Genomic DNA, 15210 nt, shown 5'->3' with positions numbered 1-15210 from the left:
AAACTTATGTAAGGATCTCCGAGGGCCAGATATGAACTTAGAAAACCACAATTAACATTATCTATGCTTTATTGTATTTTATTTATTTTCTTAAATATTTCCCAATTGCATTTTAGTCTTGTTGGGGCATTACTCAAAATTGTTTGGGCCACATGTGACCCCTGACTGGATATTTGGCACCTCTACCTCATCCTGTAGAGTAAGGGATCCTCTAGGGAAGTGACTCTTCTATTGCTATTTCTGTATCAGTGATTTCTTCCTTCCAAATAGAAAAGGATGGTAGGGCCAGATTCAGGGCCTTGCAGGCTGTAGGCATTTCTGTTTCCTTAACCTTTTGGTGGATGGATATCTTATTTTAATAAGTGTATCTGACTTTGGAATTAAAAAAACTCAAAAAGTCATTCTTACACCTTGATGCACATATGTAATACACACACATAAGCATATATATATTCATAGTACATTATATATACATATATATACACACATACACACATATATGTGTGTGTGTGTGTGTATATATATACACACACACACATATGTACATGTATATACATATACACTCATATATACTGTTAACTGGTTGAAGCCCATCCCTCAAAATGCAGAGGAGTCCAAGCTGAGTTGAAAGCAGAAAAGTTTTATTAGGAGAAAAATCAGACCCAAGTGCTAAGGCACGGGGAGGAACCCATAGCCTACAAAAGACCAAGCCATGAAAACCACAAAGGGGAGGTTTAGAGGGGTGGGATAAAAGAATGGAAAGTCTTTCCCAGGAACAGAGAAGCTGTATTTTTTGCACTTGACCACAAGGCTGGTTTAGGTTGGCTTGGGGTGCACAGCTCAGCAAGGTTAGCCAGCAAACACCAGCAAAGGCATCTGGGAGTGAGCGAGACTTTGGCTCACTGCAGGCTCCTGATTGATTGACTCCTTTTAGCCAACAGGTTTACTCTGTATTCGGTGGGCCTCCCTGGGAGGATAATTCATAGAAAACAGACATATTAATCTCAGGGGTTATCTCACAATACATATACTGTCAGGGTCATAGTTAAAGTGATTAGGGCTATTAGTTCATAGATTCTCTTTCCCTACTTCCTTATGGCAAACATTTGCTCAGAATGCACCAAAGCTAGGATCATGTTTATAGGGACATTAAACTCCATTACAAAAAATACAAGCAGCAAATAAAAGAAGTTCAAAGAGAGCAAGACATTGAGTCAGGGAAGGAGGAAGAAATGGAGAGGGGCCACATCCCTCAGGATCTAGTGGCAACAAGAAGCTGTGATGCTTAAAAAGTTCAAAGACATAGTTTCTGAGTAATTTAACCATTTTTTTAAATAATGCTAGCATTTTGTTAATAAAAGAGCTCAATGGTACTCTCAAATGTCAGTGGGCATAGCCCTGGGCTCATAGTTTATATGCCCTAGGAAGAGTGGGTGTTCCTGAGGGTGGCAATCAACTCTGGCTAACAATTAATGAATGAATATTATAATGAGAGATGGGATATATAACAATGAGGACTTGTGACATGGAGCACCCAAATCTTGGTAAAAGAGACATCAGCTTCTAATCATCTATCTGACAGAAGGGGGAATCCACATTTGCCCAGACTTGTCTGCATAAACAAAATGAGCAGGAATCCAGCCATTTGCCTAAACTTGGAATTTCTTTTACTGTTTTTGATTAGATCTTAGCCATCCTGGCTAGGTAAATCTTTGAGAAAGATTTCCTGCTGGTTGATTTCTGGATGAGGAAGTAAAAAAAGGTGGGGGGAATCTTGATCCTGATTCAATAATTAATTATTAATACCAGAGAGAATTAATCTTTTCTCTCAAGGTAGATCATTGCTTAAATGGGTCAGTGAGGCTGACAAGGGCCTAAACTGTTCACCATTGTATTCAGTTTGGGGGAGGGGCATCCTTCACTCGCAATTGAAGAGATACCTGGGTCCCTTATCCCCAAGAGCTTCTAAAATTTACACCTTCTTACTGTTTGATAAACTGAAAGACCCAAGCTTCTGGGATAAGAACTCACTATTTGACAAAAACTGCTGTGAAAACTGGAAAATAGTATGGCAGAAACTGGGCATAGACCAACATCTTATACTGTATACCAAAATAAAGTCAAAATGGGTACAAGATTTAAATTTAAAGGTTGATACTATAAGCAAACTGGGAGAGCAAGGAAGAGTTTACCTGTCAGATTTATAGAAAACGGAAGAATTTATAACCAAATAAGAGATAGAAAACTTTATGAAATGCAAAATGGTTTATTTTGATTACATTAAATTGAAAAGTTTTTGCACAAACAAAGCCAATGCAACCAAGATTAGGATGGAAGCAGAAAATTGGGAAAGAATCTTTAAAACCAGTGTCTTTGATAAAGCCCTCGTATCTAAAATATATAGAGAACTGAATCAAATTTATAAGAATACAAGTCATTTCCCCAACTGACAAATGGTCAAAGGATATGAATAGATAGTTTTCAGATGAAGAAATTAAAGCTATCTATAATTATATAAAAATGCTCTAAATCACTATTGATTAGAGAAATGCAAATCAAAACAATTCTGAGGTACCACATCACACCTATTAGATTGGCTGACATGACAAAACAGGAAAATTATAAATGCTGGTGAAGATGTGAGAAAATTGGAACATTAATGCATTGTTTGTGGAGTTGTGAAATGATGCAACCATTCTGTAGAGCAATTTGGAACTATGCCCAAAGGGCTATAAAAATGTGCATACCCTTTGACCCATCAATAGCACTTCTAAGGCTGTATCCCAAAGAGATCATAAAAACAGAAGAGGACTCATATGTACAAAAATATGTATAGCAGCTCTTTTTATGGTGGTCAAGAATTGGAAACTGAGGGGTGCCCATCAATTGGGGAATGGCTGAACAAGTTGTGGTATATGAATGTAATGGAATACTATTGTGCTGTAAGAAATGATGAGCAGGTGGACTTCAGAAAAACCTGGAAGAACTTACATGAACTGATGCTGAGTGAAGTAAGCAGAACCAGGAGAAACATTGTACATGGTAACAGCCACATTGTGTGATGACTGACTTTGATAGACTTAGCTCTTCTCAGCAACACAAGGATCTAAGACAACTCCAAAAGAGTCATGATAGAAAATGCTACCCATATCCAGAGAAAGAACTTTGGAGTTTGAATGCAGATCAAAGCATACTATTTGCTCTCTCTCTTTCCTTTCTGTTTTGCTTTGTTTCCTCTTTCTTGTGATTCCTCCCACTTGTTCTAATTCTTCTATGCAATATGACTAATGTGAAACTATGTTTAATTAGAATGTACATGTAGAGCCTATATCAGATTGCAAGCCATCTTGGGGAGGGAGAAGGAAGGGGGAGAAAATTTAAAACTGAAAAGCTTATGGAAGTGAATGTTGAAAACTAAAAATTAATTAATTAATTTTTAAAAATTACACCTTCTTCAGATTTACACTAAACTACCACATCCCGTGAACCTTCTCCTGTGACCAGGTGGTGGTACAGTTTCCAGCTTCAGCAAGCCAAGACACTGCACTGCACACCCAAGTGGGGGGTTCATCCGCATGAGCTCAATCATGGAGCACTGAAGCACCGGGGTAAAAAGCGAACTAAACTGCTTGAAAAAGGGGATCACTGTGTGCACTTCATGTAACATTTTCTCAATGATCTTCCTATCTCATCTGGAAAATGGGGAGATGACTCCTCACCCTACATACTTGGCAGGGTCGTGAAGAAATGAGCTTGTGGGGCTGAGAGGGCTGTAGAACCACGCTTCCCACTCTCAGGATCTCCTTGCCAGCAGGACTCAGGGAACGGGGGTAGACATTCATTGAACAACTCTCCCATAAGCCACGAATACACAGACCCCACCACAGGAGTTATTTATTCCAGGGCTGTATCTGAGTACAAAGGGTGGGGGGTGTTCATTCAAGGCTGAAACTTTGTAACCCTTGCTTTGCCTCAGCAGCCCATGTCTCCTGCCCCCTGCCGCACGCACCGCCTCATCCCCTTCCCCAAAGCCAAGAGAGGGCAGGTGCGCGCCTTCACCGGCAAGGCCAACAAGAGCAGGAGCTTGAAGAACTGGTGGTGGGGGGTGGGGGTGGTATGGTCACATAAGGGGAAGGGTTGGGGTGGGGGCGGGGCGGTGCCAGGGACCAATGGAATGTGATGTTTCAAAAAAAAAGAAAAAAGCAGGGCTCGCGGGGAGAATGAAAGGGCGAGGGCGTTTGCGCTGCGGTAGCGCTGGCCGGCCCTGGGCCAAGGTCAAGGTCGCACGTAGCTGTTGTGAAGGGCATCACTCCTGGCCCCCCTGGGGAGAATCTGGACTTGGCTGGTAGGATTTGAAAATGAACGTGCGCAGCTCAGCTTCAGCTGGGGAGAGGACGGGAAATAACTGTGAAAGGAGGGGACCCTCATCTCATATCCATGACTTCATCTCCATCCCCATCTCCACACCCATCTTCATCTCTACTTCATCCTCATCTCTACCCTTATCTCCATCCTCTTCTCAACCATCATCTCTATTCTCATCTTGACCCTCCCCAACCCCATCTTCATCCCTACCTCCATCCCCATGCCCACCTTCATCCCCATGGCCACCCTCACCCCTACCCTGATCTCCATCCTTACCTCAATTCTCCAGGTCCGTCCTTATCCCTATCCTCATTCTCCCTACCTACAAAAGCTTCTCTGGCCTGGAAGTAGATGACCTAGTTGTCATCCTCTACTCCTCACTATCATTCACCCAACATATCCAGTCTGTTCTACTTCAACAACATAAACTCCTTTCTCTCCTCTGACACTTCCTGCTGTAGGCCCTCATCATTATATTTGGGTATGACCCAAATAAACCCCATTTGGGGGTTAAACCCCAAGGAAGGGTAAAAGCCTTCCATGGGCCCACCCAGCTCATCTTAGAAAGTCGGTGTAGTCACTAAGTAGGGATGGGCCAAGTATGTCACAGAGCCCAGAACTGGGCTCGGTCCCCACTCTGACGCTAACCAGCTTTGTGATTCCTGGTTCTCTCTGCCCCACTTTCCTTTTCTTTAAAATGATGATGGCCATAGGTGCCCTACCCATCATCTCTCAGCCCAGTGCCTGGCACCTACGTAGGAAGTTAATAAATGCTTCTTGACCTGACTCAACTTGAGAATGCTCTATAAATAGGTCTCACTAGTACTCTCTAGGTGAGGTGCCTTTGGCAAAGCTTTCCTTTCTGTTGGCAAGAGATCTAGGCCCTGAGAAAGGTCTCAGAATCATGGGGATTTAGTCCATTTTTTTTTTCCAATTCATTCTCTTAATCTACAAAATGTTTATTTTTGTTGTTGCTTTTCACTTGTTTCAGTTGTGTCTGACTCTTTGTTACCCCATTTTAGGGTTTTCTTGGCAGACGTTTGAGTGGTTTGCCATGTCCTTCTCCAGCTCATTTTACAGATGAGAAAACTGAGGCAAATGGGGTTAAGTGACTTGTTCAGAGTCACACCACTAGTAAGCGTCTGAGGCCAGATTTGAACTTAGGAAGATGCGTCTTCCTGGCATCAGTCCCAGCGGTCTATCCACTGTGCCACCTAGTTGCCCTAAAACATTTATAGGCCTTTATAAATGTTCACAATGACTAGTGATTTTGGAGCACCTGTCAGTCAGTCAATAAACATTTATTAAGTGCCTACTCTGTGTCTGGCACTGTGCTAAGTGCTGGGGATACAAAGAAGAGACAAAAGACAGTTCTTGCCCTCAAGGAGCTCACAATCTAATGGGGGAAACAAGAAGCAAACAAATATGTGCGAACAAGCCATATGCAGGATAAATAGGACATAAATAAAAGAGAGAAGGTGCTAGAATTAAGAGGGCTTGGGAGTAGCTTCCTTAGAAGGTGAGATTTTACTTGGGACTTACAGGAAATTGTGGAAGCAAAGAGGCACATATAAAGGGGGAGAGCATTCTAGGCATGGTGGGCAGCCAGAGAAAATGAAGATCATCACTATATTTACAGAAAGCCACCAATACTTGAAATATGTGCATAAGTCATAAGGGAATTGGGATGAACAAATATTGCCCTTATCAGCCCCATACGTTTAGTGTGCCTTATTAATAATCCTATAATTCATATTCATATGTTATGTCATAATAATTAATTATAGCTAATAGAATTAAGAAAAACGGACTTTGGCAGAATTTTACCTACTTTATCTTATTTGATTTTCACAACAACCCCATGGGATAGCTGTTATTACTGTCCCCATTGTAAAGCTGAGTGAGCTTAGGAAAAGAATAACTAGGTGACTTGCCCAGGGTCACATAGCTAGTGAACATATGAGGCAGGACTGGAATTCAGGTCTTTCTGAGTCCAAGTGGACCATTTCATCCTCTATGGTATTGCTGCCTCTCATAGACCCTGGTTTAGAATTACATCCAATCAAAGATTGCATGTGGGCATGTGTGTGCACATATACATATACACAATATAATATATTATTTACATGTATTATATAATGTACAATTATATATACAATAACATATATATTATGACATACAATTATATATGTAATACATATATACATGTGTGTATACATACATACCTACATACACACACACACACACACACACACACACATATATTTCAGATCTTGACTGTGACATTAGGCCAGTCTACATCTCCATCATTTCCCCACCGTGTTCACTCATTGACATTAATGTGCACCTTGCTCTACCAGAAGAGATTTAAAAATCATAAACTGGGTGGCCAAAGGCCATTTCAAAGACTCTTCCTCCACCTTATTGTGTTGCATCAGTACGAGAATGTTTAAAGGAAAGGAGTGGGGATGGTAAAGGTTGAATCAAAGCCCTTTTGCCCTTCCAGGCAGTGTGGACCCACTCAAGGTGCCATGCCAGACAGACCAGCATTCTTAGATGGGAAGTACCCTGGGGCAAAAAAGCCCTTAGTTTTAATAACCTCCTCTGGTTTCAGTGAGGAGGGGAAGATCCCTGTGCTGTTTTAAAGAGAAAAGCATATGTTAAACGGCATCTCTGAGAAGCCCAAAATGACCCTCCAGCCTCATCCGTGAGCCCTCGGGCTGAGGATGTAATAATGAGTTGCCATGGTATACTGCTGTTTCATCACTTGAAGCCTCAGGGTCAACACACAACTGTCATCTCTGGGAGCGTTTCCCAAGGGTACTTTTACCATCATGCCCTGGCCAACCCTGGCCTGTTAAATATCATTGTCATCGGCCCTAAGAGCTTGTGACTTTCAATCTGCTCCTCCTAAAAGGTCTTTCACAAGAGAAATAATTGTAAAAGGCATTACAAGAAAATCACTGTCTTTTCTTGCTGTGGTTAAGTAGGGGAAAGAACAGATTGTTCTGGAAAACTGACCCAAGTTCATGGCTGTTGAACTACAGGGAGGCAAGGCTCCTTGAAATAAACTTTAAAAAAATAAAGTCTTCTAGGTACAAAGTTTCTAACTTGAAATATTTTAGGTTAAAAAAATACAAAGGGTGTAAACCTCTAGTCTAAAAAGCGTTTCCAAATAAAGACAAAATATGTAGAAAATTTGTAGAAATTGTTCTCTATGTAGAAAGCTCGCGTGTAGATAGATGTAACTTTCCTTTACATTGTCTCAGCTCACAATCAATTAGAAGACCCCCACAACAACAGCACCTCGTAGTAGCAAAACTAATGCAAATATCAAATGGACAAACTTTTAAAATCTCGTTATATTAATATAGTAAAAAAGCGGGGAACATTAAAAAGCAGAATGTTGCATACATAAATAAATGCTTGTCAGAATCAGTCAATATTCTAATTGTTTTTTATTTAACTTTTTCTTCATTATAAGACAGACTTAAATTTGGAAAGTAGGTATTATCAGTAATAAACATCTAAAAAATTCAGTGCATGAGGGAGCTAAGGTTGCTTCCACACTATTTGTATAAAATTTATGTACAGATATTCCTAGAAGTTAACAGTCAAGTTTCACCCATTAAAGGCCTTTCAAAATGGAGAAAAAAAGCAAAAGACCCTAAGACCCAGGACAGTGTATGATTAATATTCATTCTACGTGACTAATGTGGAAATGTTCCTTCTTTCTGAATGGAGAGGTGGCAGGCTATGAGTACAAAATGTGGCATGTTCCATCAATCATGGTTAATGAAGTTGATTATTTTCCTTAACTCTTTTGCTGTTCTCCTACATTATACGAGAGGGTGCTATAGTTGGCACAGGAAGGAAGGAAATGAGTATTTATTAAATGCCTACTGTATACGAGGCACTATACTGAGTACTTTATAAATATTATCTCACTTAATCTTCACAACAACTTTGGGAAGTTTTGTTGTTAAATCATTTCTCAGTCCTGTCCAACTCTCTGTGTCCCTCCTTGGGGTCTTCTTGGCAAAGATACTGGAGTAGTCTGCCATTTCCTTCTCCAGCTCATTTTATAGGTATGGAAACTGAGGCAAGCAGGGTGAAGTGACTTGCCTAGAATCACATAATTACTAAGTGCCTGAGGCTGCATTTGAATTCATGAAGATGAATCTTCCTGATTCCAAGCTCAGTGCTCTATCCAATGCGCCACCTAGCTGCACATCATAGTAGGTGCTATTATTAATCCTTAATTTACAGTTAAGGAAACTAAGGCAAATAAAGGTTAAGTGACTTGCCCAGGGACACACAGCTAAGTCTTTGAGGCTCAATTTGAACTCAGGGCTTCTGGTCTCCAGGCCCATCACTCTATCCATTCCAACACCAGCTACTTGTCACTTAGTAGTAAGTATTTGTAGCATAAAAATAAAAATGAACTAATAAGGTACTTTTACAAAAACAGCGAAGATTCATTGAGCAGTAGGTTAAAGGGAGATATGATATGAGATGTGGGTCCAAATTCCTTCCTACCAAATTGACAGCCCATTTTCTCAAATAACATTTCTTAAATAATGAATGCATTCCTCGGTTTTTATTTTCTACGTAAAGTTCTGTCAATAATGCTTTGTTTAGCTGTGGTTGGATATCTAGCATCTATTGATCTCTTTCTCTATTTTTTCATTCAATAGCAGAGAGTTTTAATGATAACTGCTTTGTAATATATTTTGAAGTCTGGGAGCATAAGTCTTTTTATCAGCTCTTCTCTATGCCCTTCAATATTCTTGCCCACATTTCCATAGAAAATCCATTATGATTTTGAATAGTTCTATAAAAGAAACCCCTTGGTGTTTTGATTAGTATTGTATTAAAGCAGATAAATTATTTGGGGTAGTATTGTCATTTTTACTATATTAATCCAACTCATCCATGAATATTGAGTATGCCCCCAGTTATTCACATCTTCCCTTATCTTGGTCATTAGAGTTTTATGAGAGGCAGAATGTCAGAGGGCTAGCATTGACTTTGGAGTCAAGAAGGTGTGGGTTCAAAACCCACCTGCAATACAAAGTGTCTGTGAGCTAGACAACTAGGACTAAACATTTCTCAAAAGTTTCTAATCTGCATTGATTTTCCACTGAGAATGTCTCCTTTATCAAGGAAATAACAGGGATGTGTATGTTTATGTATGTATAGATATGTATACATAAAATTCTCCATCTATAGGCCCTATGGATTCCTAATTCACTAATATTTTATAATTTTGGTGTTGTAAATTGGGATTCTTTTCTTGATGTTTCTTACTAGTAAGTATGATTGCGGAGGACTACATGGGTTCTTATAGCCTTAGATTTTGTGTAACTTACTTATTTGCTCTGTTTGGTTGGGGGGGGGGGTTGGCCTTCTGAAAATAATTATATTTTGACCTCTTCATTTCCATTTTTACCCTCTAATGTATGTTTTCCTGCCTTGTTGATCGATCAAAATGGCTTGAATTTCCCACTTTTGTTGTTGTTGTTTCAGTTATGTCCTACTCCTCGTGACCCCATTTGGGGTTTTCTTGGCAAAGATACTGGAGTGGTTTGCCATTTCCTTCTCCAGCTCATTTTATAGATAAGGAAACTGAGGCAAACCAGGTGAAGTGACTTGCCCAGGGTCACACAACTAGTGAAGTGTCTGATGCCATAATTGAAGTCAGAAAGATAAATCTTCCTGACTTCAGGTCTGGCACTCTATCCACTGAGCCACCTAGTTCCCAATACTGTAGTCAAATTTAAAATGGTATAAAAGGGTCTCCTAAATTTGTTTGTACCTGTTTTTAATGAAGTATGTCTAATATTTTCTAGGTACTTTTTCCTATATTGAAAGTTCCTCTATACATACTAATTTTAGTATTTTTATCAGGAATGAAAACTTTTTTTTTTACCAAAATCTTTCTTGTGTATATTAATAGGGGTTTGTTGGAGGTAAAGTTGGATTTTTGAGGTATATATCTTATTATTTTGGTAGTCTTTTTGATATTGAACTATCCTTGCTTGGTATAAACTTTGCTCCATCATGGTGAATAATATTCTTATATGTTGCTATATTTTATTGGCTAATATTTTATTTCCTATTTTTGCATACGCAGTAGAAAAACACTCTTTAATTTTCTTTTTATGTTATCTTTACCTGGTTTTAAAGTCAATACCATATTGGCCTCATGAAAAGTCCTATAAAATAATCTTTCTCTGTTGTTCATTCTTCCTTCTTGAAGTGGACCAATGACATCACAAGGGTGATGTCTTGACTTGCATATGAATTGCATTGAAGTGAGGCAAAATCATCAACCTCACTCTTTCCTCAATCATCATAGGCTATATAAAATAAAGATTATTTGGCTTTGGCTCCATTTTAAAGAACTCTGTCATAAAACCATTTGGAAGCAAGTTCTTTTTTTTTTATTTGCTTGGTTTTTGAGGAGATGAGGTGAGGTATTTCTTCTGTGATTTGTCATTTCTTACTTTAAGATTTGTCTGTTCAAATGAACTCATTTTCTTTTCTGTCAAGACAATTTATATATTTTGTAAATAATTTTCCTTTAAATTCTCTCATTTTTTAGAATGTAGTTTTAGGTAGTTTTGTCTAGTAATATTCCTGATTTCTTTTGTACTTATTGTGACCTTTCTTTTCCAGTTTGTATGTTTTCTAATTTGTGTTTTTCTCACCTTTTTTTCAAATTGAGATGTCAAATAATTTGTCTATTTTATTGGTCATAAAAACTAACCTGTTAGTTAATTATTTTCACTCTTCTCATTGTGCTTTATTCATGTCTGCTCTTAGCTTTATAATATCTCTTTTTATAACTTTCCTTTGGATTGAGGTGTTTCTCCCACCCCTATCCAGCTTAATGAAAGGTTAATTTTTTTCTCCCTTTCTTTCCTATGAATTATCAGATTTAAATCTAAGAACCACTTAGACTTCATTCCATAGTTTTTGATATGTGGTATTATTATTCTCATTGTCTTTTAAATTTTCTCTTGTTTTTTTCCCCCTCCTTTAAACTAATCATTGGTTAAAAGGTAACTTTTTACAGTTTCCGTATAGTTGTACTTTTTTTGTTAATGTTAACTATTTAATTCTAACTTATTGCATTGTACTATAATATGACATGCATAATTTCTGCCTTTAATTTTTCTTGGACTTTTATGATCAATTTTTGTGTGTTTCATATGTACTCTAAAAGAGTGCATATTAATTACCTTCTTCCATTCAGTTATCTATATCAATCAATTGGTCACCATTTATTAATTGGCTACAGTATTCTAGGCCCTACGTTAGATACTGGGAATAAAAACACAAATATGAAAAGGTCTTGAGCAGCATACATACATCTACCGATACCAATTAGTTTAATAAAAAGTTAAAATAAAGGATTTCTTTACTGTTAATCTTTTAATTTGATTTTTTATATTCTGATAATGGAGGATTAAGGTCTCCTATTATATTGTTTTCTTTTTCTGCTTGCATATCTGATAATCCTCTTTTCAAAATTTTATTGTAAAATATTTGTGCCTATACATTTATAAATATTACATATTTACTATGCTTCATATTTCACTATTAATTAATATCCTGTGTCTCTTTTAATGGTTTCTAGTTTGAATTGATCAGATAGCATTACTTCTATGCCTCCCTTTTTTGAACTTGTAGTGGCATAATCTATTTTAAACCAACCTATTGATTTATATCCATGCATGATATTTTCTATTAAATATACTTACTATAAACAACCTATTCATGGATTTTGTTTCTTGATCCAATATGTAATTCTTTTTTTTCTTTTATGGGAGAATTCATATCATTCACACTTATTGCTATAAGCAAGTCTAAAGAAATGTCCTTGAGGACAGAGACTGTTTCATAAATTTTACCTTTGTATTCCTAGGGTTTAATACCAACCCAAGTCTAGTGGATGTTTAATAAATAGTTGTTGATTGACTGAAATACTAAATCTAATTTCTATTCTAACATTTTTCTCTAGTTATTCTTGAAGTTGCCTAAAGGTAATGAAATCTATCTTAATCTTTTCTACATACTTCAACTATGAAAACTATTAAATAGATAGAATGTTAAATGAAACAAATTATATTTCTTTTACTAAAATATTAATTCTAATTATTCTTCAAGTTTTAATCCTTTTTATATTATTATAGAAAGATAAGTTTTACCTTTGGGATCACCAGCTCTTTTCTCCTTTTTTTTTTCTTTCCTGTTTCCCTCATTTATTTTTATTTCTTTTTATTTTTATTTGCTAGGCACTCGGGGTTAAGTGACCTGCCCAGGGTCACACAGCTAGTAAATGTCATGTGTCTGGGACTGGATTTGAACTCAGGTCCTCCTGATTCCAAGACTGGTGCTCTATCCACTATGCCACATAGCTGCCCTCTCCCCATTTATTTTTAATGTCATTTTATGCTATTTGACTTGTCTTTTGTTTTGAAATGTGTTCTGGATGACTGGTAAAAGCAAATATATTGGTGGGAGATTATAAGCCATAGGCTTCAGTGGAGCTTCACAAAATCCCTAAACCTGGGATAGCTTTCCTAGAAGCCCACATATAAGAGGGGCTGTCCCAGGTACTACAGATACATGACACAGATAGCAAAATATAGGTATGAGCAATTCATTTTAACCCATACATTTTGGAAAGTTTCAAATGTATTTGTATTTGGTAAATGTATTTGGTCCAAGTGTGATGTAAGAGCTGGGCAGCCAGTTGACACTGTGGATAGAACACTGACCCAGAGTCAAGAAGTTTCATTTTCCTGAGTTCAAATCTGGCCTCAAACACTTACTCACTGTGTGACTCTGGGAGGGTCACTTAACTGTGTTTGCCTCAATTTCCTCATCTGTAAAATGAATCAGAGAATGAAATGGCAAGCTACTCAAGTATCTTTGCCAAGAAAACTCTAAATGGGCTCATAAAGAATTGGACACTTCTGAAATGACTGAACAACAACAACAACAAAAAATGAGCTAAGAATGCTGTGGATAAATTTAGTAGAAACATAGGTAGGTTTTTATTGCTTTATAATTAGATTTGAAATAAAAAAAACCTTTGAGACATAATGGTCTGATCTGACAAAGGCTAAAGCATTAAAATAGAGCCCTTTTTTTAATCAATCGATAGCATCTTTTACTGGAAACCTTCCCCAATCCCTTTTGATTCCAGTACCCTTCCACCATTAATTCCTATTTCCTGTATATAGCTTGCTTTCTATATATTTGTTTGCATGTTGTCTCTCTCATTAGAATGCAAGCTCCTTCCAGGCAGAGACCGTCCTTTGCTTCTTTTTGTATCCCCAGAGCTTAGCATAGTACCTGGAGCATAGTCGGTGCCTGATACATGTTTATTGATTGATTGATTGATTGACAGAGATAAAAGCATTAAAATAGAGTCCTTTTTAAAGAATCCTAGAGCTGGAAGGGGCCTCAGAAGCCAACCAGGCCAACCTCCTCATTTCCCACATGAGGAAACAGAGTCCCAGGAAGCTAGATTACTTTCCCCGTGTCATAAAGGTAGTAAGGGTAGAGCGAGATTTAAACCCAGGTGTTCTGACTCCAGAGACAATGTTAGTCATGCATGGCCTCCTAGATATGTCCTACATTAGTTTAACCTGACTCTGACGGCGTATTACAAGCTGACAAGTAGGAGATTGATGATTGGAATAAAGGTAACCTATTTAAAACTGTTTCAGGAAGACCCATAAACCGGAATTACAGCTGCCAAGTAGAAATCAGAGTTCCCGATCTCAATTCCTTTGAATATACGATTTAGTCATTCTGTCCTTCCCAGTAAATCACACACTTATGTCTTGCTATTTATTTTAGCTCTTCTTCCATTAAAACTAAAGCGTGCATGGTGTATTTTAAAGTAAGCCACCCTAGATGAAATCTAGACTGTTAAAAATAAGAGAAAAATCATACGTCATTCTTTTTGAGGCAGCTGTTAAAAGTAAAAAAAAAAAAAACAGAAAACGAACCTTGGTTGCTAATATCTTTCTTCTTTTTCCCCCTGTCTGTTAGACCCTGCCCCCCACTCCCAGACCTGAACCTAAATATGACTTTCCAAGTGACAGGAGCTGTAACTTCAGGAGGTCCTTGATTCCCTTCTAAAATCTCTTTCATCAAGAAATTCCACCCTGTGGGTGTTGTTCTGATTTCACATGCACGAATGCCTCCATGCCCTCCCACCAGCTACCACTTAAAATCCCTATTAGCCAGCATTACTTAAACAAAAGAATTCAGCGCTGTCTCGAGAGATCATCCGAGTTAACGTTTGAGGGTGAATTGTATTGTCTGTTTCCTGCACACACGATTGTGTGAATTTCATCTGCCACCAACCAGCTCCTTTCTATTTCCCTACAAGAGAAGGACAGTGTATAGTTATAGCCTAATGAGTGGTTTGTGACCCTGGCTGATGGTCTCCTGATTACAGCTGTGTTTAAACTGAGGTTTGAGGTAGAAGAAAAAGAACTATAATCATTTTCCATCAGTGTTTTGGTGTTCAATTGTGCCCAACTCTCTGTGACCCCATATGTTTCTTGGTTTCTTGGCAAAGATACTGGAGTGGTTTGCCATTTCTTTCTCCAGCTCATTTTGCAGATGAGAAAACTGAGGCAAACCCCAGGGTTAAGTGACTTGCCCAGGGTCACACGGTCTGAGACCAGATTTGAACTGTGGAAGATGAGTCTTCTTGACTCTGAGCCTGACACTCTGTTCACTGCACCACCTGTCTGCCTCTCCATCAGTATACCCCAAACCCTAACCATCCTCTGCCAATAAGAAAGCAAGTAG

At 38.2% G+C, this 15210-nt stretch overlaps 1 protein-coding gene across 1 annotated transcript in view; it reads left to right on the top strand.

Annotated features, from left to right (window-relative positions):
• Positions 1 to 3866: 3866 nt before the first annotated feature.
• The window catches only part of SPATA16 (spermatogenesis associated 16), a 302953-nt gene continuing 291609 nt past the window's right edge, over positions 3867 to 15210 (top strand). Inside the window, exon 1 of the mRNA XM_020980514.1 lies at positions 3867 to 4345. The gene's annotated coding sequence lies outside the window, so the exon portion shown is untranslated. The remainder of the gene's footprint in view (positions 4346 to 15210) is intronic.

This window comes from Phascolarctos cinereus, unplaced genomic scaffold (assembly GCF_003287225.1).
Source record: "Phascolarctos cinereus isolate Bilbo 61053 unplaced genomic scaffold, phaCin_HiC Scaffold_7;HRSCAF=346, whole genome shotgun sequence".
Taxonomy (NCBI): Eukaryota; Metazoa; Chordata; class Mammalia; order Diprotodontia; family Phascolarctidae; genus Phascolarctos; species Phascolarctos cinereus.
The sequence above is the reverse complement of the archived record's forward strand: the minus strand, read 5'-3'. Positions and strand labels throughout refer to the sequence as shown.